General features: G+C 41.9%; 1 protein-coding gene across 1 annotated transcript in view; it reads right to left on the bottom strand.

The window, feature by feature from the left end:
• The window catches only part of CPVL (carboxypeptidase vitellogenic like), a 137341-nt gene extending 123687 nt beyond the window's left edge, over positions 1-13654 (bottom strand). The window contains exon 1 of the mRNA XM_075316680.1: positions 13546-13654. The gene's annotated coding sequence lies outside the window, so the exon portion shown is untranslated. The remainder of the gene's footprint in view (positions 1-13545) is intronic.
• Between the last annotated feature and the right edge of the window lie 5840 nt (positions 13655-19494).

Raw genomic sequence — 19494 nt, 5'->3', positions numbered from 1 at the left:
CGTACTGTACTGGCGTGCGCCACCGACACTCTGCCAAAACCAGGCAGTCACAAATAGGCCCCCGCACCGTTCCCTCACTAGGAAACACACAGTCAACCAAAAACCCTAGTCATCCCCCTTAGGTCCGTTTCACACGTCAGTGAAAAAGTGACGTTTTTCACTGGCGTGTAAAACACGCACATGTCCCTGCGTGTGCAGTGATTCACGGCACACGTGGGTTGTCTAAGTGCAATCCGTTCTCCGTGGCCCGTGATTGCACTTAGAAAACAACTCACCTGTGCGCGCTCCCCGCTGTCCATGGTGCTGCTCTCTCCTGTGGTGCAGCATCCGGCCGGCGCTGACCCCCGCAGCAGCTGCTTCCGGGTCGGCTGTGTCGCGCATAATGAATATGCGCGACAATAATGAGCCGGCTCAGAAGCAGTAGGGAGAACGGGCTGCAGAGGACATCGCTGGACGCCGGGTGAGTAAAAATGATTTTTATTTTAAAAGCATGTTTTTTCTGGCACGTGTTTCACGGACCACACCACTGCGTGGTCCGTGGAACATCAGTGATGCCAGAAAAAAAAAAAATGGACATGTCTCCGTGCGGCAATCACGCACAGGCGGGTACGCCGCACGGAGACACGTGCAGTGAAAAATCACTGACGTGTGAGCAGACCCATTCATTATAATGGGTCTGCGTATGTCAGTGATTCTGGTAAGTTTAAAAAAAAAAAAAAAAAAAAAAAAAAAACGTACCAGAATCACTGACATGTGAAAGGGGCCTTAGGGAAAGAGACAGCAGTGGGCGTGACCAGGAGGTTGGGACACGCCCACCCAGGGGTCTAGACAGCCTGGGGCAGGAAAACAAGCAGTGAAACTTGAAGTTCAGTTTGGAGAGGAGTGTGGGCTGGAGCCAAGTGTAGCTCCAGCAGGAAAGTTCAAGTTGAACGGTGCCAGGGTTGGAGCCCTGGTGCCACTGGCTAGGAGGCAGACGGTGGTCTACGTCAGCAGGAGACAAGAATACGGCTCGGCAGAACAGAGGTGGACCGAGACAGGGTTGTAGCCCGCCGGTACCGACACGAGGAACCAACAAAAACATACTAAATAACATTTAGTATATTGTTTATAGTCAAGTGAAAAAAATTATTGTAGTGCAATGTGAACATAAGACATTTAATCATTTCTATGATACAATAATCAGGATATTTAGATAAAATATTCATTGGAATACAACTTTAGAACACAAAAAAAAAAAAAAAAAAAAAATACATTGTAAATATGTTATACAATATGTAATATACACGAAAAAAGAGAAAATGACCAGAAGTCCTATATATTGCAAACACATATTTATTAAATTGATAAGAGACAGGAGATAGACACCACAGTGTTCGATTAAAACCAGTAACAAAAGGAACTGTGGATGACCATATATATATATATATAACAACCATATAGACAATTTTCACATCATGGGCAGGTAGTAATTATACCCACATTACACATCACAAGGTCTTTGTAGAATTATATACATATCTATGCCGTACCTAATCAGTACATATACAAAGATCCTTGTAATGTCAGGAAATTAATAAGCTTGTTGTATATGGTCATCCACAGTTCCTTTTGTTACTGGTTTTAATCGAACACTGTGGTGTCTATCTCCTGTCTCTTATCAATTTAATAAATGTGTTTGCAATATGTAGGACTTCAGGTCGTTTTCTCTTTTTTCGTACAAATTAAATAACGACTGTCCTTGGATTGTCCATTGATATCCACAAATATATTATTATAGGTATTAGCCTAGGATAACATGAATTAAAAGCATCATGTGGGTAAATCACTTGCCAAATATAATTATAAATTATATATAACTGCTTCTGTGTTTTGCACAGGTTTTTTATTGGTTAAAATGGACTACAAAGCTAGGGAAAGTACCTGGCTACAGCAAATTGATAAGGTATTTGGTGGATCTTCTACCACGTTACCGATGAGTGATGATCGACAAGATTTCGATGCCCTATTTGGAGATATTCAGAGAGCTCTGATTAAACGTACTAAACTGTGGTGGAATCGCATGTTCCTTGAGAAGTATATCACATTACATTTGATACCACAGCTACGTATAAGTGTTACCCCAGTTTTCCTGTCGAAGACGAGTCCTTTATTTCACAATGGGATGAGGCTTGCAACACCTGTTCAAATACTTTGATGAAGTTGTTGGTGGATCTTAATACTGCTTCTATAGCTAAATTGGACCAACAGTTGGAATTACAACAAGCCAACTTTAAGTCAATGTGCCCTGAAGATAAGTTAAATGAGTGTGAGACGTCCATGGGAAAGAAACTTTATAATCTAGTTAAAAAAATTCATGAGACTCAATCCTCCAAAGTTAGAAGAGATCAATCTGATCTTATGCAGAAAAAGATCTATAATTGGAAACAATTTCCTGTGATAGCAAAACCAAGTGATGAATTTCATTCATCAACATCTGTCACATCCCTAAGTGACTCCTCTGATAGTCAATCCAGCACTAGAATTACACGGTCTGTGATATGGAGAAATGTTACCGGGAACTTCAATTATCGATCCTACAAACGATACCAATCTAGAACTGGGAATGATGATAAGTCAAAGGTAATTAATTTGAGTTCTCTTAATCTTTCCCCGTTTGACTTGTCGCTGCTGGCTAGGGGCCTCTCCTTCTCCCCCACTATGGGCTTTAATGAATTTATTGCCATTAAAGACTTACATTAATTTGCACGGTCCTTGATTTTTAAAAAACACTATGACGAGACACTATGTTCTTTGTTTCCATCAGAAAAGGAACAATCGGCCTTGAAAATTCTGGAGGAATTGTCTATTGAGCATTCATCAGGGGAGGGAGGTAAGATCCCGCCTTGTATTGCGTCAAAGTCAACTAAATTTCCTCCCCTCTCCACATCCACTAATGTGGATTTGTACAAAATTGTGTCAAAAGAATTTCAAAAAAATTCCCAAGAATATCACTCATGATAATTTGTCAAAGGGGGAACGGACGCGCCTACGTGAATTACAACAATTAGCCGGAGTGGTTATTAAACCAGCAGATAAAAGGTGGTAACGTTGTCATTTGGCCCACTCCAATGTATGAAAAGGAAGCTTTTCGTCAATTACATAATACAACATGTTATAAGCGGCTTACTTTTAATCCCCTATTGAAATTTAAACAACTACTATTAGATATAATTGGGGTGGGGCTAAATGACAAAGTTATCACCGAAAATCTGGCTACTGCTTTACAGATAAAGAACCATCTATTTCAACTTTCTACTTGTTGCCTAAACTGCACAAGAACATGGAAACACCTCCTGGCCGCCCTATTATATCAGGGTGCGGCAATTATTTGGAGAATGTTAACAAGTGGATCGACTTATCTTCAACCGATGGTGGAGTGCCTTCCATCTTTTCTGAAGGATACCGGTGATCTTCTCAGAAAGGTGGATGGCTTACACCTTGGTAAAGATACCCCTATGGTTACTAGAGATAGAGTCTCTTTATACTAGCATTAAACACGTAGACTGTCTACGGCCTACTAAATTCTTTTTAGACACATCAAATGTGCCGAGATCCACCAGCAATTTCCTCATGTCACTTCTGGAATTTGCATTGATGCATAATTTCTTCACATTTAAGGGGTCCTTCTACCTGCAGCTCCAGGGTACAGCAATGGGCGCATCATACGCACCATCTTACGCTAATCTGTTCCTGGGGCTGTGGGAGAGGGACCTCCTCCTGTCAGATCAGGAGTCATCGATGGACCGCGTCCTTTTTTGGGCGCGGTACATCGATGACATTTTTCTGATCTGGCAGGGGACTCCTGATGAATTGCATCAGTTTATGAGCTATCTTAATGTTAATGATTTAAATATTAAGATTACGTATCAATGGTCATATGATCTGATAGAGTTCCTAGACGTGACATTAAAGAGATGAGCAGGATGTTATACAAACGGATCTATATAGAAAGCCTTCTGCTGCTAATGTATTACTCCATGCATCCTCCTTCCACCCGAAATTTATGGTGAATGCGATTCCAACTGGACAATTTCTAAGACTACGGCGTGTATGTTCTACAGACGCCGACTTTGAAAGACAGTCAACAGACCTCATTGCCCGATTTAGAGAACGTGGGTATAGTAAGAGAATATGGAAATGTGCATATCATAGAGCAAAGTATTCTACTAGACATGCCCTGCTATACTCCAAAGAAAGAACAATCTAGTGATAAAATTCGATTAATTACGAACTTTCACTCTGAATCCATGCAGAAGTGTCTGGAGCGGGCATGGCCTATATTACAGGCTGATCCGATTTTGGCAAAAATTATTCCCATTAGACCTTTAATTACATTTCGTAGATCAAAAAATTTGAGAGACCATTTAGTGCGTAGTCACTACGACGGTCAACAGACGACACTATGGGACAAGGACAGGAAGGTGGTTGGTAAGGGATGCGCCCCTTGCGGAGGTTGTGTTGCCTGTCCCAATATTGTAAAATGTCAATCTTTTACAGATTCGAGTGGGACAAAGACATTTGATATCACTAAAACAATCAATTGTAATACTCGGGGTGTAATCTATTACGCCACTTGTCCCTGCCCAAAAATTTACATTGTGTTAACAAGACGGTTAAAAGTCCGCGTAATAGAACATGTATTGGGTATTTTGGCGGCACCCGACGTGAGTGACGCATCCACATTAAAAACCATTCCGCGATACTTTTTACAACATCACCAGGCAAATGGAGCTCTATTGATGGTCCGAGGCATCGATTTGGTAGAGATGGGTATCAGAGGTGGTAATCTGGGTAAACGGTTAGCCCAGCTTGAGACCAGATGGATATGGACGTTGTCCACGGTGTATCCATCTGGTCTCAATGAGACCCTTAGTTTTGCTCCATTTTTATAATCCAATGTTTATGTGGATACATGTGCGTTTAATAATGTACGCACGTGTATATTATATATGTATTAGAGTTAATCGGTAACTGTCTTTCGTAGTTTTAATAGTTTTTATTTTTTTTTCTTAGGGTGGTAATCTAATTGGCGTATTTCACCTTTGAGATAATTATTTTTGATCGACTTGGAGTAATTTAACAGTTTACAGTCAACTTCTGGATAATACCTGTATGATTAATTGAATATCTAAAGTGTATTTACATTGTTTTATATAATTGATGCACTGTATAGATCCCCATCTATATTGATATATCGTAATTGCTAATGGGAGATGTATTGTTTGTTTATGATGGATTTTCTTGATCAACAGATGCATTTAAATACAAATGTCTATTAAATGACTGTACTTGCCTATAATTATAATATATATATATATATATATATATATATATATATATATATATATATATATATATAATGTTCAATGTTGCAGCATTGTTCTATTATATCTGCATAGTTATAACGCTTATCGCAGTGTCTATGTCTAATATCGGTATACGGGCACTCAGTACGCATGCGTGCGGTGGTTTCCCAGGCCCTCTCCGGCCGCCGTATCTCTATGGACAGACGTCATCCTGATCATGTGATAGTATCGGGTGCCGCCCCCACATGACGCGGCGGGAAGTGCCATGGCAACACATGCGTCATCACGGGAGTTGCCCGCTTCCTGATATGCAGATATTAGTATAAAAGGCTGCAGCTACCATCCTGCTCTTGCCCCTGGACAAAGGCATTGCCGAAACGCGCGTAGGGCGTCCTTGGATGTGACTGACCATATTCTGGTGCAGGTAATTGTACTTACATTATCTTATAACCTTATTTCTTTGGGAACCCAGGATGGCGGGCCATTACTGACACCTGGTGGTTGGATTTATTACATACAATCCCTATGGAGATATACAAGCTTTAATCTATGGTAGTTTTGGATCAATACATCAGTATATATATATATATATATATATATATATATATATATATATATATATATATATATATATATATATATATATATATATATATATATATATATATATATATATATATATATATATATATATATATATATATATATTCTGCTGGGTGATTGCACTATATATCCTATACTATATAACAAATGGTCGGATATCTTTCCTTCCTAGTAATAAGCATATTATATGCAATCCATATGCAGTTATATAAGCTGTAATCCATGGTAGCTTATTATTATTATTATTATTATATCTGCATATAAATTCTGCCAGGTGATAACATTATAATTCTGTTTGTATATTATACATTATATGGTCGGATCCTTCTTTTCTATCAACAAGCTTATTAATTTCCTGACATTACAAGGATCTTTGTATATGTACTGATTAGGTACGGCATAGATATGTATATAATGCTACAAAGACCTTGTGATGTGTAATAAGGGTATAATTACTACCTGCCCATGATGTGAAATTATATATTATATATATATATATATAATCATCCACAGTTCCTTTTGTTACTGGTTTTAATCGAACACTGTGGTGTCTATCTCCTGTCTCTTATCAATTTAATAAATATGTGTTTGCAATATATAGGACTTCTGGTAGTTCTCTTTTTTCGTACAAATTAAATCACGACTGTACTTGGATTGTCCATTGATATCCACAAATATCTTATTATAGGTATTAGCCTAGGATAACATGAATTAAAAGCATCATGTGGGAAAAATCAAATTATATATATATATATATATATATATATATATATATATATATATATATATATATATATATATATATATATATATATATATATATATATATATATATATATATATATATATATATATATATATATATCCCCAATATGTAATATACAGTAGATCACATATATAAAGTGTCTGTCTGTATTGCTCCAAAATTGTGTCCTTACGGTGACACAAAGCTGATTGGCCACTGGGCTCGCCATGGCCCCGCCCCCCCCCGCACGGATTGGCCACTCACCTAGCCTCCGCCCCCCCCCACGGATTGGTCGCTCGCCTCGGCCTGGCCCCGCCCGCCGCATGGATTGGCCACTCGCCCCAGCCCTCCGCACGCATCGCCAGACATAACCTTGCGCTGCTGGGATCGTGACGGAGCCGGTGAACGCTGGTAACCATTATACACATCGGGTAACTAAGGTCTCTTAGTTACCCGATGTGTATCATAGTTACCAGCGTACACCGGCTCCCGGTACACATGTGCAGGGAGCAGGCATTATACTCCTCTCCCCCGAGGACTACTCCTCCTATTATAGTCCTCCTATTATACTCCTCTCTGAGTATAATAGGAGAACTATTATAGCATGGAGGATGGAGCAAGATGGGGTGCGCAGCATGGGGGATGGAGCACGATGGGGGGGGAGGTGTCCCCCATGCTGCGCACTCCCCAACACACAAATATACGCACATACCGCACAACACACACACACATTGCACAAAACATACCTCCCCTCAAAACACACAAACCGCGCAACACACATACAACATCGCTCTCACCCCCCGCCACACCCAGAACATGTACAGCGCCCTACACAAACACTTGGTAACTACACACAACATAGATACACAGAGATATATCTATCTCTATATACACATCTCAAAAATCATACATGAACTACACAATACGTAAATTCTAGAATACCCGATGCGTAGAATCGGGCCACCTTCTAGTGTGTATGATGTATGAAATATCTGATAGAAATTGTAGGAATTGTACACGTTTCTTTACAAACACTCCACATTTTAGGAGGTCAAAAGTAATTGGGCAAATAAACCAAACCCAAACAAAATATTTTTATTTTCAATATTTAGTTGCGAATCCTTTGGAGGCAATCACTGCCTTAAGTCTGGAACCCATGGACATCACCAAACGCTGGGTTTCCTCCTTCTTAATGCTTTGCCAGGCCTTTACAGCCGCAGCCTTCAGGTCTTGCTTGTTTGTGGGTCTTTCCGTCTTAAGTTTGGATTTGAGCAAGGGAAATGCATGCTCAATTGGGTTAAGATCTGGTGATTGACTTGGCCATTGCAGAATGTTCCACTTTTTTGCACTCATGAACTCCTGGGTAGCTTTGGCTGTATGTTTGGGGTCATTGTCCATCTGTACTATGAAGCGCCGTCCGATCAACTTTGCGGCATTTGGCTGAATCTGGGCTGAAAGTATATCCCGGTACACTTCAGAATTCATCCGGCTACTCTTGTCTGCTGTTATGTCATCAATAAACACAAGTGACCCAGTGCCATTGAAAGCCATGCATGCCCATGCCATCACGTTGCCTCCACCATGTTTTACAGAGGATGTGGTGTGCCTTGGATCATGTGCCGTTCCCTTTCTTCGCCAAACTTTTTTCTTCCCATCATTCTGGTACAGGTTGATCTTTGTCTCATCTGTCCATACAATACTTTCCCAGAACTGAGCTGGCTTCATGAGGTGTTTTTCAGCAAATTTAACTCTGGCCTGTCTATTTTTGGAATTGATGAATGGTTTGCATCTAGATGTGAACCCTTTGTATTTACTTTCATGGAGTCTTCTCTTTAATGTTGACTTAGAGACAGATACACCTACTTCACTGAGAGTGTTCTGGACTTCAGTTGATGTTGTGAACGGGTTCTTCTTCACCAAAGTATGCGGCGATCATCCACCACTGTTGTCATCCGTGGACGCCCAGGCCTTTTTGAGTTCCCAAGCTCACCAGTCAATTCCTTTTTTCTCAGAATGTACCCGACTGTTGATTTTGCTACTCCAAGCATGTCTGCTATCTCTGATGGATTTTTTCTTTTTTTTCAGCCTCAGGATGTTCTGCTTCACCTCAATTGAGAATTCCTTAGACTGCATGTTGTCTGGTCACAGCAACAGCTTCCAAATGCAAAACCACACACCTGTAATCAACCCCAGACCTTTTAACTACTTCATTGATTACAGGTTAACGAGGGAGACGCCTTCAGAGTTAATTGCAGCCCTTAGAGACCCTTGTCCAATTACTTTTGGTCCCTTGAAAAAGAGGAGGCTATGCATTAGAGCTATGATTCCTAAACCCTTTCTCCGACTTGGATGTGAAAACTCTCATATTGCAGCTGGGAGTGTGCACTTTCAGCATATATATATATATATATATATAATCATACAGTTAGGTCCAGAAATATTTGGACAGTGACACAAGTTTTATTTTAGCTGTTTACAAAAACATGTTAAGAAATACAAATATAAATTACACACACACACACACACAGACACACACACTTTGTCTTCTAAAGTTGTATTTCAATAAATATATTTTATGTTCTAAATATCTTGTTTATTGTATCATAGAAATGATTAAAATGTCTGATGTTCACATTGTACTACAATACATTTTTACACTATGACGAAAAAGACATGGATCGCACATCCCAAAAATACAATGATCTAAAGCCGCTAGGCAAAAAAATTAAATAGAACATGAGGTTCTTTTGTTATCATTCTGATCAGATTGTATCAAGCCCACTGCCACGCCACAGCAAACCTCTTGAGTGGGTCCCTAACCTGACCTTTTTGTGCGGCACTGTGCACTGAAAACCGCCGCAGCGACAAAGCGCCAACAGGGCGGGCGACCTGGTGCCTCACAGCACCCATGCTGCAAGGCGAAACCCCCAAGGCTCCAGTGGTCAGTGATCCAGCCACCGCACATGGAGGAGCAAGCCCCAGCCAGGACCCCAGTCCTGCAGGCTCCCCCGTGGCTCCACTGTCAGATGTTAGCCAGGGAACCCCTGGATCATGAGATGCTGGGCATGGAGAGGACTGTACATGTGACCAGTGACACCTGGATCCCAGAGACCTCCTGACCCCCGATCATCTGGAGAACGTCCCCAGGTAGCCTTCAGTATCCTCTTCCAGGAACAGGAAACCACACTGGGGTTTTGGAGAGGTGCAGCCTCTTATTTTCAGAAAGGTTTACTATTCCTGGGGGCGGATACACTCACATACGGTGCTGTCATGGGAAGGGAAAAAACAAGCATGTTTCCACAAAAAAAATTCTATTAATAATTTGGGGTAAGTGAGACCATAGGTAAGAAACCCATTAGTTATTTATCTACGCTCATGGATTTCAAGTCTTTGTGACTATTAGTGTCCTAACAAATCACCAAACTTGGTAGTTCTATTAGGATGTACAAACCAAAAGCATGCCAAAGATTATAATGTTCAACTGAGAGACACAAATATGCCATCAAATTAGTTACATATCAAATATTAATATATCAATAAAGTGCCTAGTGCATATCTTACCCATAAAATGATTAATGTTCAAAGGGAACCCCGGCATGCAGCCCTGACACGCGTTTCGCTCCTATAGCTTTCCCAATTGGATATTGTCTTGTAACTTACATGTTCTCATAACTTTTTCCACTTTCCTTTGCCATAGATGCATGAGGGCTTGCTTTGGTAGGAACAGCCAATAAACTGCATCTCTGAATACCACCAATTATTTCAGCATATAATGTACTTTTAAATTGGGAGACAAATTTCACATGTGCTGAAAAAAAAATTAATGAAGTGGTCAGAGAGGGAAGGACGATGTAGTGGGGAGATTTACACCATTGCTTGTTTTTATGGTAGTCATTGTGCAGTAAAAATGATCTGCACAATGCGATTTGCCAGGTTGGGGAGATGGTAATAAAAATAAATAATGAATTAAACTGTTGTCATGTTTATTTAAACGCTGAGCTGACAATTTTAATCAATACCAATTTGAGGGAGCTAGCTCAAGTCTCCTATGGGGAAAGAAAAATGTAAATGTGCAACGTAACAGGGGGAGAAAAAACAAAAAAAACGTAGCCTCACAACATCACTTTGGTTAAAAGTCACAGCATGAATGCAGTCTTGGTCCAGGGGTCACACAGTCAATGCTATGCGCACACAGTGCATTTCATGCAAGCAAATCCTCATGCCAGCAATGTCCATGAAAATGTTGAAGTTTTATGTACATTCCCCCCCCCCCCCCTTTGCAGAAAAACTACAATGTGTCAATTCTTTCAGCATTTTGTCAGCATTTATCCACTCCAAATGCATGAAGCATGCAAGGGGGAAAAAAAAAAAAAAAAAAAAAAACAACTTTCCTGCTAGGAGATGCAGCTTCAATGCAAAAATGTCTGCAACCAAATATTCAGCGTGCACGCACAGCCTAAGGCCTAGCTCACACACTGAGTTTTTACCAGCGTTTTTGTTGCAGAAATTTCTCAAACAAAAAAAAGTGCGCACTGCGTATTTTTTTCCCCTCAAGAACACTCTTTGTTCAGAATTTCTTGAGAAAAAGAATGTGCATGTCACTTTTCTGCAGGTACCTGCGTTTTTTGCCATAGATAATGATAAAATAACGCCGGGACCAAACTGCAGAAAAACGCATCAAATACGCATGTGGTTTTCAGTGTGTTATTGGTGCGGTTTTTGACCACAAGTGCGGTAATCTTTCAAACTCAAGAAATTTCTTGAGAAAAATCCTTTTCGCATCAAAATACCGGAGAACTGGCCAGCGGCTCTCCTGACCCAAGCGTGAGGGCAGCATAATGATGCATGAAGCGGTCACGCTCAAATCAGGAGAGCCACGGCTGGTGCATGCACCACAATGTGAGCATTGTCCAAGTTATACAGCCTGACCCTGGCCTTACTGTGATTATAATCTAAGGCGGAAGAGGGCAGAGATGATGCAGGATTACTGCAAATAGTACATGTGCTTTATTCACTACTTCCTGCTGATATACATATATTTTTGTGTAGTTTATTGCTGTATGCTTGAATATACTATATTGTTTAAAATGATGTCCCTTATTACAGTGTCCTCCATTTCTACATAAGCCATCATCCCTCAGTGTCCACCACTACTACATATAGCATCAGTCATTATATAGTGTCCTCCACTACTACATATAGCATCAGTCATTATATAGTGTCCTCCACTACTACATATAGCATCAGTCATTATATAGTGTCCTCCACTACTACATATAGCATCAGTCATTATATAGTGTCCTCCACTACTATATATAGCATCAGTCATTATATAGTGTCCTCCACTACTACATATAGCATCAGTCATTATATAGTGTCCTCCACTACTACATATAGCATCAGTCATTATATAGTGTCCTCCACTACTACATATAGCATCAGTCATTATATAGTGTCCTCCACTACTACATATAGCATCAGTCATTATATAGTGTCCTCCACTACTACATATAGCATCAGTCATTATATAGTGTCCTCCACTACTACATAAAGCATCAGTCATTATATAGTGTCCTCCACTACTACATATAGCATCAGTCATTATATAGTGTCCTCCACTACTACATATAGCATCAGTCATTATATAGTGTCCTCCACTACTACATATAGCATCAGTCATTATATAGTGTCCTCCACTACTACATATAGCATCAGTCATTATATAGTGTCCTCCACTACTACATAAAGCATCAGTCATTATATAGTGTCCTCCACTACTACATATAGCATCAGTCATTATATAGTGTCCTCCACTACTACATATAGCATCAGTCATTATATAGTGTCCTCCACTACTACATATAGCATCAGTCATTATATAGTGTCCTCCACTACTACATATAGCATCAGTCATTATATAGTGTCCTCCACTACTACATAAAGCATCAGTCATTATATAGTGTCCTCCACTACTACATATAGCATCGGTCATTATATAGTGTCCTCCACTACTACATATAGCATCATCCATTATATAGCGTCCTCCACTACTACATAAAGCTTCGTCCATTATAGTGTCCACTACTACATAAAGCATCATCCATTATATAGTATCCTCCACTACTACATAAATCATCCATCATCAGGGTCCTCCACTATCGCAGAAAAGCATTTGGTCCCTCATTATAGTGTCCTCCACTATCGCATAAAGAATTGTCCCTCATTATAGTGTCCAAAATTACTACATAAAGCACTGTCCTATCATTATGTATTATGATTCACCACATAAAGCCTTGTCCCTCACTATACACAGTGTCCCCCACTATTACATAAAGTATTGTCCCTCATTATATAGTGTCCACCATTAGTACATAAAGCATCAGCTCTTACTACAGGGTCTCCCATTATTATATTCTGTACAGGTTGGATTAGCTTTAGGGTGTAGTGAATGGAGGCTTGAACCTTGTGTGACTGGCAGGTCACTAGTCAGGCAGTGAATAAATGGGAGGAGATGTCAAGATAAAACTACAGCACATTTGTTAAAGAACATTTCAGAATTCCCCCTCCAGATCTGCAGAGTGTAGCTCTATGGCACCTCAGCATTGCCTCATACCATGCATGGGGGCTTAGTGTGGAAAGTAAAGGATGCTGGGGATGGAGTAATCACTCTGCCCCAATCTCCTTGCCTATAGCACTAAGCAAGCGCCATATAGTACACTTCCCCTGACAATCTCCGGCACCGCTCACCCCTCCTCCCTCAACAATCTGTAGAACACTGCACATAAGGGGGCAGGCTGATAAACAAGAGCAGCATGCCCAGTGCCCACACACAGGACCCACTGCGTTACTTACAGGCCTTCCTCACACTACACACAGCGGTAGCCTCACCCCCAACGCCACAGCGGCAGTGATTGGCAGCGGCCCGTCTTATGACTCCTGTGAGCAGTGCACAGCTGTGTCACAAGCACGATTAGGTGCAATCCTTTAACAGTCCAGCAGATGGCGCTGGAGATCACAAAGATTGTGGAGCAGAGCCGTCATTACATTACAGGGATAGGATGTAACCAGAAATCACAGGGTCCCATAGTAAAATGAGATGGGAAAGTGAAAGGTATAGATAATGGGACCATATTTATATATATAGTGATCTGTGTAAATCACTGTGGCAATTAATCAATGCAAGCGAGTAAATTAAAAATAGATTAATATGCCAATGTCTGGGGAGCAACAGTTCCGGATATTGGGCGCAGTCCTATCTAGTTAGCAGGTAATAATATCAGAATACAGGCAGTAAAATCATATGATGAGTGTATAATCCGTCCGTGTGCTGTCCGCAGCGAAAACGGGTAACATACGGGCAGCTGGGGGCCAACTGCCCAGACATTCCTGCTCAGTCCGTAAAGATAGGTCACTTTTTGCCCCTTATGCATTAAAAATTATTGATGCGTTTGTATTTATTTTTTTAAAGCTGGATAAATGTGTACATAATTTTATTACTGCATTTTATTCACAGTGAATGCAGCCATCATTTATATGGCCTATAGACGTATATCACTTATAATGTCATCTATTTATTATTTTCATCTAATGTGTCCATAAAAAATGGCATTCCTGTCCGTGATTCTTTAAGAAACTCTCCAGAAAAAAGAAAAAGTCAATTTGGCATCCCTTTTACTTTTTACTGATGGTCCAAGTGTAAAATAATTACAGCCGGCAATACTGTGATCCGTATTTCATATCAGACACACCTATATAAGTCACTGGCTGCACAAAGAATGGGTCATGCAAAACACAGAACCTCGCTCTCTCATATATATATATACAGGGCCGGCCTTAACCTGAATGGTGCCCTGTGCAAAACTGCTCTTTGGTGCCCCCCCTACTGATTTTTTACCCAGTTTCCCAGGAAACAAACGAGGACAGGAGGCCATCTTTTTTTATATCCTAAGAAAATTGATCTCTTCAAATGTACAATAAATTACAAATTTGTGCTGGAGAATCTGCACCTCAAATCCACATTAATGTCACCACGCCTGTCACTCTTTTTTTAGAGGTCTTCCGATTTCAACCATTTATGCCGTATCCATGGATATTACACCCCACCCCAGCTCCGACTCCACCCCTCAAGCCCTCCACACTCACCACCATTCTTGGAAAAACGTATATGTGTGTGTGTGTGTGTGTGTATGTGTATAATATAAGCATTTCCCTTAGAAAATTAATAATGCACCCCCTATACCTCCTCTCTCCATAATATACTCTCTACACCACTCTCTACACCACCCCTTTCCATAATCTCTCTCCCACACTGCCGCTATTTGTAATATTCCCCCACACACTGCCCCCCAGTGTACCCCCACACGATATCCCTGTGTATAATATCCCCATACACTGCCCCTCTGTAAGATATCTCACACACACACATACACACACATACACAAACACTGCTCCTCTTTATAATATCTCTCCCACACACACACTGCTCCTCTGTATAATATCCCCCACACACTGCGCCTCTGTATAATATCCCCCCACACACTGCACCTCAGTACAATATCCCCCCACACACTGCACCTCAGTACACTATCCCCCCACACACTGCACCTCAGTACACTATCCCCCACACACTGCGCCTCTGTATAATATCCCCACACACACTGCACCTCAGTACAATATCCCCCCCACACACTGCACCTCAGTACACTATCCCCCCATACACTGCACCTCAGTATACTATCCCCCCACACACTGCTCCTAAGTATAATATCCCCTCACACACTGCTCCTCAGTCTAATATTTCCCACACACTGCTTCTCTGTATAATATCCCCACACACACAATGCCCCTCTGCATAATACCCCCCCACACACTGGTCTTCTGTATAATATCCCCACATATACACTGCTCCTCTGTATAATATCCCCCCACACACTGCTCCTCTGTTTAGTATCCCCCCACACACTGTTTATTAATATAATATCCCTCACACACACTGTTCCTCTGTATCATATCCTCCCACTCGCACTGCTCCTGTTACGGTTGCTGCGAGCACTGGAGACTATGTCCAGATTTCTTGCTACTGCACATGTGCGAGTGCTGGAGACTAAGTCCAGATTTCTTGCTACTGCACATGTGCGAGTGCCGGAGACTAAGTCCTATCTTGGAGCCATTGCACATGTGCGGGTGACATCATCGCTGACACGAGGTCACTTGTCTCTGACACCTTCTATGCCGATTGGTCGCTGGTCATGTGCTTGTGACGCCTTGCTCGGTGATAGGCCAGCATGACGTCACTCCTGTCGTTCTAGCAGCGGATTGGCTCTGGTGTCCTCCATCTTGGATGAGGCACAGAGTCTATATAAGACCCTGACACGCGCCGCATGGCGCTCAGTCCTCTTGGTTCATGCATAAGAGTAGATGCTCTGTGCGCGTTCCTCTAGGCATTCCTCTGTCTATGCTAGGTGAGCGCTACCGGCAGGGTAGCGTTCTTATACCTTACAGCTTCGGCTGCTGTCCGTATCCTTACCTCTTAGGGGAGCGGACATAGGCAGGTGCCTGAGGCACATGGTCTGGCTGGGCCTTGTGATTCGACTCGTAGGTGGATGTTGCCGCTAGGGTAACGTTCCTTATACTGCATCTGGCAGTTGTTCATATCATCGCACACTAGGGGAGCGAACAGAGGTAGGAGCTTTGTGCGGCTTACGCTGCTGTTCGTCTCTTTTGCACCACTAGAAGAGCGGACCTAGGCAGGTGCCATATCTAGTGGTTCGTGTCCTCGCACATTAGTGGAGCGAACGCAGGTAGGAGCTTTGTGCGGCTTACGTTGCTGTCCGTCTCCTGGCACCACTAGAAGAGCGGACCTAGGTAGGTGCCATTTCGCACACATTGCCTTTGTCTCTGTGATTATTAACAGAGATCATTCCACACACCCTCCAAGTAAGGGAGGAATTGCTTTACTTACTTATTATATCCTTCTGTGAGTTAACAGAGGTATTGCACTCTGCCATAGTCTGCAGCAAAGTCTTTGCACGGTGGACCCTGACTGTCTGATACTCCTTTAGGTTATCAGACAGCCCCCCGTAACAGCTCCTCTGTATAACATCCTCCCACACACACTGCTCCTCTGTATAATATCTTCCCACACACTGCTCCTCTGTATAATATCCTCCCACACGCTGCTCCTCTGTATAATATCCTCCCACACGCTGCTCCTCTGTATAATATCCTCCCACACGCTGCTCCTCTGTATAATATCCTCCCCCACACTGCTCCTCTGTATAATATCCTCCCACACACTGCTCCTCTGTATAACATCCTCCCACACACACTGCTCCTCTGTATAATATCCCCCCACACACTGCTCCTCCGTTTAGTATCCCCCACACAGTTTATTAATATAATATCCCCCACACACACTGTTCCTCTGTATAATATCCTCCCACTCGCACTGCTCCTCTATATAACATCCTCCCACACACACTGCTCCTCTGTATAATATCCTCTCACATGCTGCTCCTCTGTATAATATCCTTCCACACACTGCTCCTCTGTATAATATCCTCCCACACACTGTTCCTCTGTATTAATATCCTCCCCACGAACACTGCTCCTCAATATATCACCTCCACACACTGCTCCTCTGTATAATGTCCCCACACATACACTGCTCCTCTGTAAATACCAACACACACTGCCCATTTGTATAATATCCCACACACTGCTCCTCTGTGTAGCATCCTCCACACACACACACACACACACACACACACACACACATGCTGCCCCTTTATATATCACCCACACACTGCATATCTGTATAATATACACACACACAATGACCCTCTGTGTAATATCCCTCATGTATGCTGCCCCTTTGTACACTATCCCCCACACAAGCTGCCCCTCTTTATATATATATCCTCACACACACACACACACACACACACACAACGCTCCTCTGTATATCACCCAACACACACTACCCCTCTGTATACTATCCCCCACACACATTGTCTCTCTGTATAATATCCTCCTGGTATATATGTCTGCATCCTGGGCCCTTCCTGGTATGCATGTCCCCATCCTGGTTTATTTGTCCCTATCCTGGTATATATGTCCAATCCTGGGCACCTCCTGGTATGTATATCCCACTCCTGGACACATTCTGGTATATATGTCCCCATCCTTGTTTCTGTGCCCTTCTTGGTATATATGTCCTCCTGGTATATATGTTCCCCTCCTGGTTTATTTGTCCCTTCCCAGCAAATATATATATATTTATCCACATCCTAGGCTCCTCCTGATGTGTATATATTCCCCTCCTGGGCACATTCTGGTATATATGTCCCCATCCTTATTTTTGTCCCCTTCCTGGTATATATATCTCCACCTTCTTGTGTATATGTGCCTTTCCTGGGTCTCTCCTCGTACAGTTAGGTCCAGAAATATTTGGACAGTGACACAATTTTCGCGAGTTGGGCTCTGCATGCCACCACATTGGATTTGAAATGAAACCTCTACAACAGAATTCAAGTGCAGATTGTAACGTTTAATTTGAAGGTTTGAACAAAAATATCTGATAGAAATTTTAGGAATTGTACACATTTCTTTACAAACACTCCACATTTTAGGAGGTCAAAAGTAATTGGACAAATAAACCAAACCCAAAAAAATAAATTTTATTTTCAATATTTTGTTGCGAATCCTTTGGAGGCAATCACTGCCTTAAGTCTGGAACCCATGGACATCACCAAACGCTGGGTTTCCTCCTTCTTAATGCTTTGCCAGGCCTTTACAGCCGCAGCCTTCAGGTCTTGCTTGTTTGTGGGTCTTTCCGTCCTAAGTCTGGATTTGAGCAAGTGAAATGCATGCTCAATTGGGTTAAGATCTGGTGATTGACTTGGCCATTGCAGAATGTTCCACTTTTTTGCACTCATGAACTCCTGGGTAGCTTTGGCTGTATGCTTAGGGTCATTGTCCATCTGTACTATGAAGCGCCGTCCGATCAACTTTGCGGCATTTGGCTGAATCTGGGCTGAAAGTATATCCCGGTACACTTCAGAATTCATCCGGCTACTCTTGTCTGCTGTTATGTCATCAATAAACACAAGTGACCCAGTGCCATTGAAAGCCATGCATGCCCATGCCATCACGTTGCCTCCACCATGTTTTACAGAGGATGTGGTGTGCCTTGGATCATGTGCCGTTCCCTTTCTTCTCCAAACTTTTTTCTTCCCATAATTCTGGTACAGGTTGATCTTGGTCTCATCTGTCCATAGAATACTTTTCCAGAACTGAGCTGGCTTCATGAGGTGTTTTTCAGCAAATTTAACTCAGGCCTGTCTATTTTTGGAATTGATGAATGGTTTGCATCTAGATGTGAACCCTTTGTATTTACTTTCATGGAGTCTTCTCTTTACTGTTGACTTAGAGACAGATACACCTACTTCACTGAGAGTGTTCTGGACTTCAGTTGATATTGTGAATGGGTTCTTCTTCACCAAAGAAAGTATGCGGCGATCATCCACCACTGTTGTCATCCGTGGACGCCCAGGCCTTTTTGAGTTCCCAAGCTCACCAGTCAATTCCTTTTTTCTCAGAATGTACCCGACTGTTGATTTTGCTACTCCAAGCATGTCTGCTATCTCTCTGATGGATTTTTTCTTTTTTTTCAGCCTCAGGATGTTCTGCTTCACCTCAATTGAGAGTTCCTTAGACCGCATGTTGTCTGGTCACAGCAACAGCTTCCAAATGCAAAACCACACACCTGTAATCAACCCCAGACCTTTTAACTACTTCATT

Source organism: Anomaloglossus baeobatrachus, chromosome 6, assembly GCF_048569485.1.
Source record: "Anomaloglossus baeobatrachus isolate aAnoBae1 chromosome 6, aAnoBae1.hap1, whole genome shotgun sequence".
Classification (NCBI taxonomy): domain Eukaryota; kingdom Metazoa; phylum Chordata; class Amphibia; order Anura; family Aromobatidae; genus Anomaloglossus; species Anomaloglossus baeobatrachus.
This window is presented reverse-complemented; position numbering and strand designations above follow the sequence as displayed.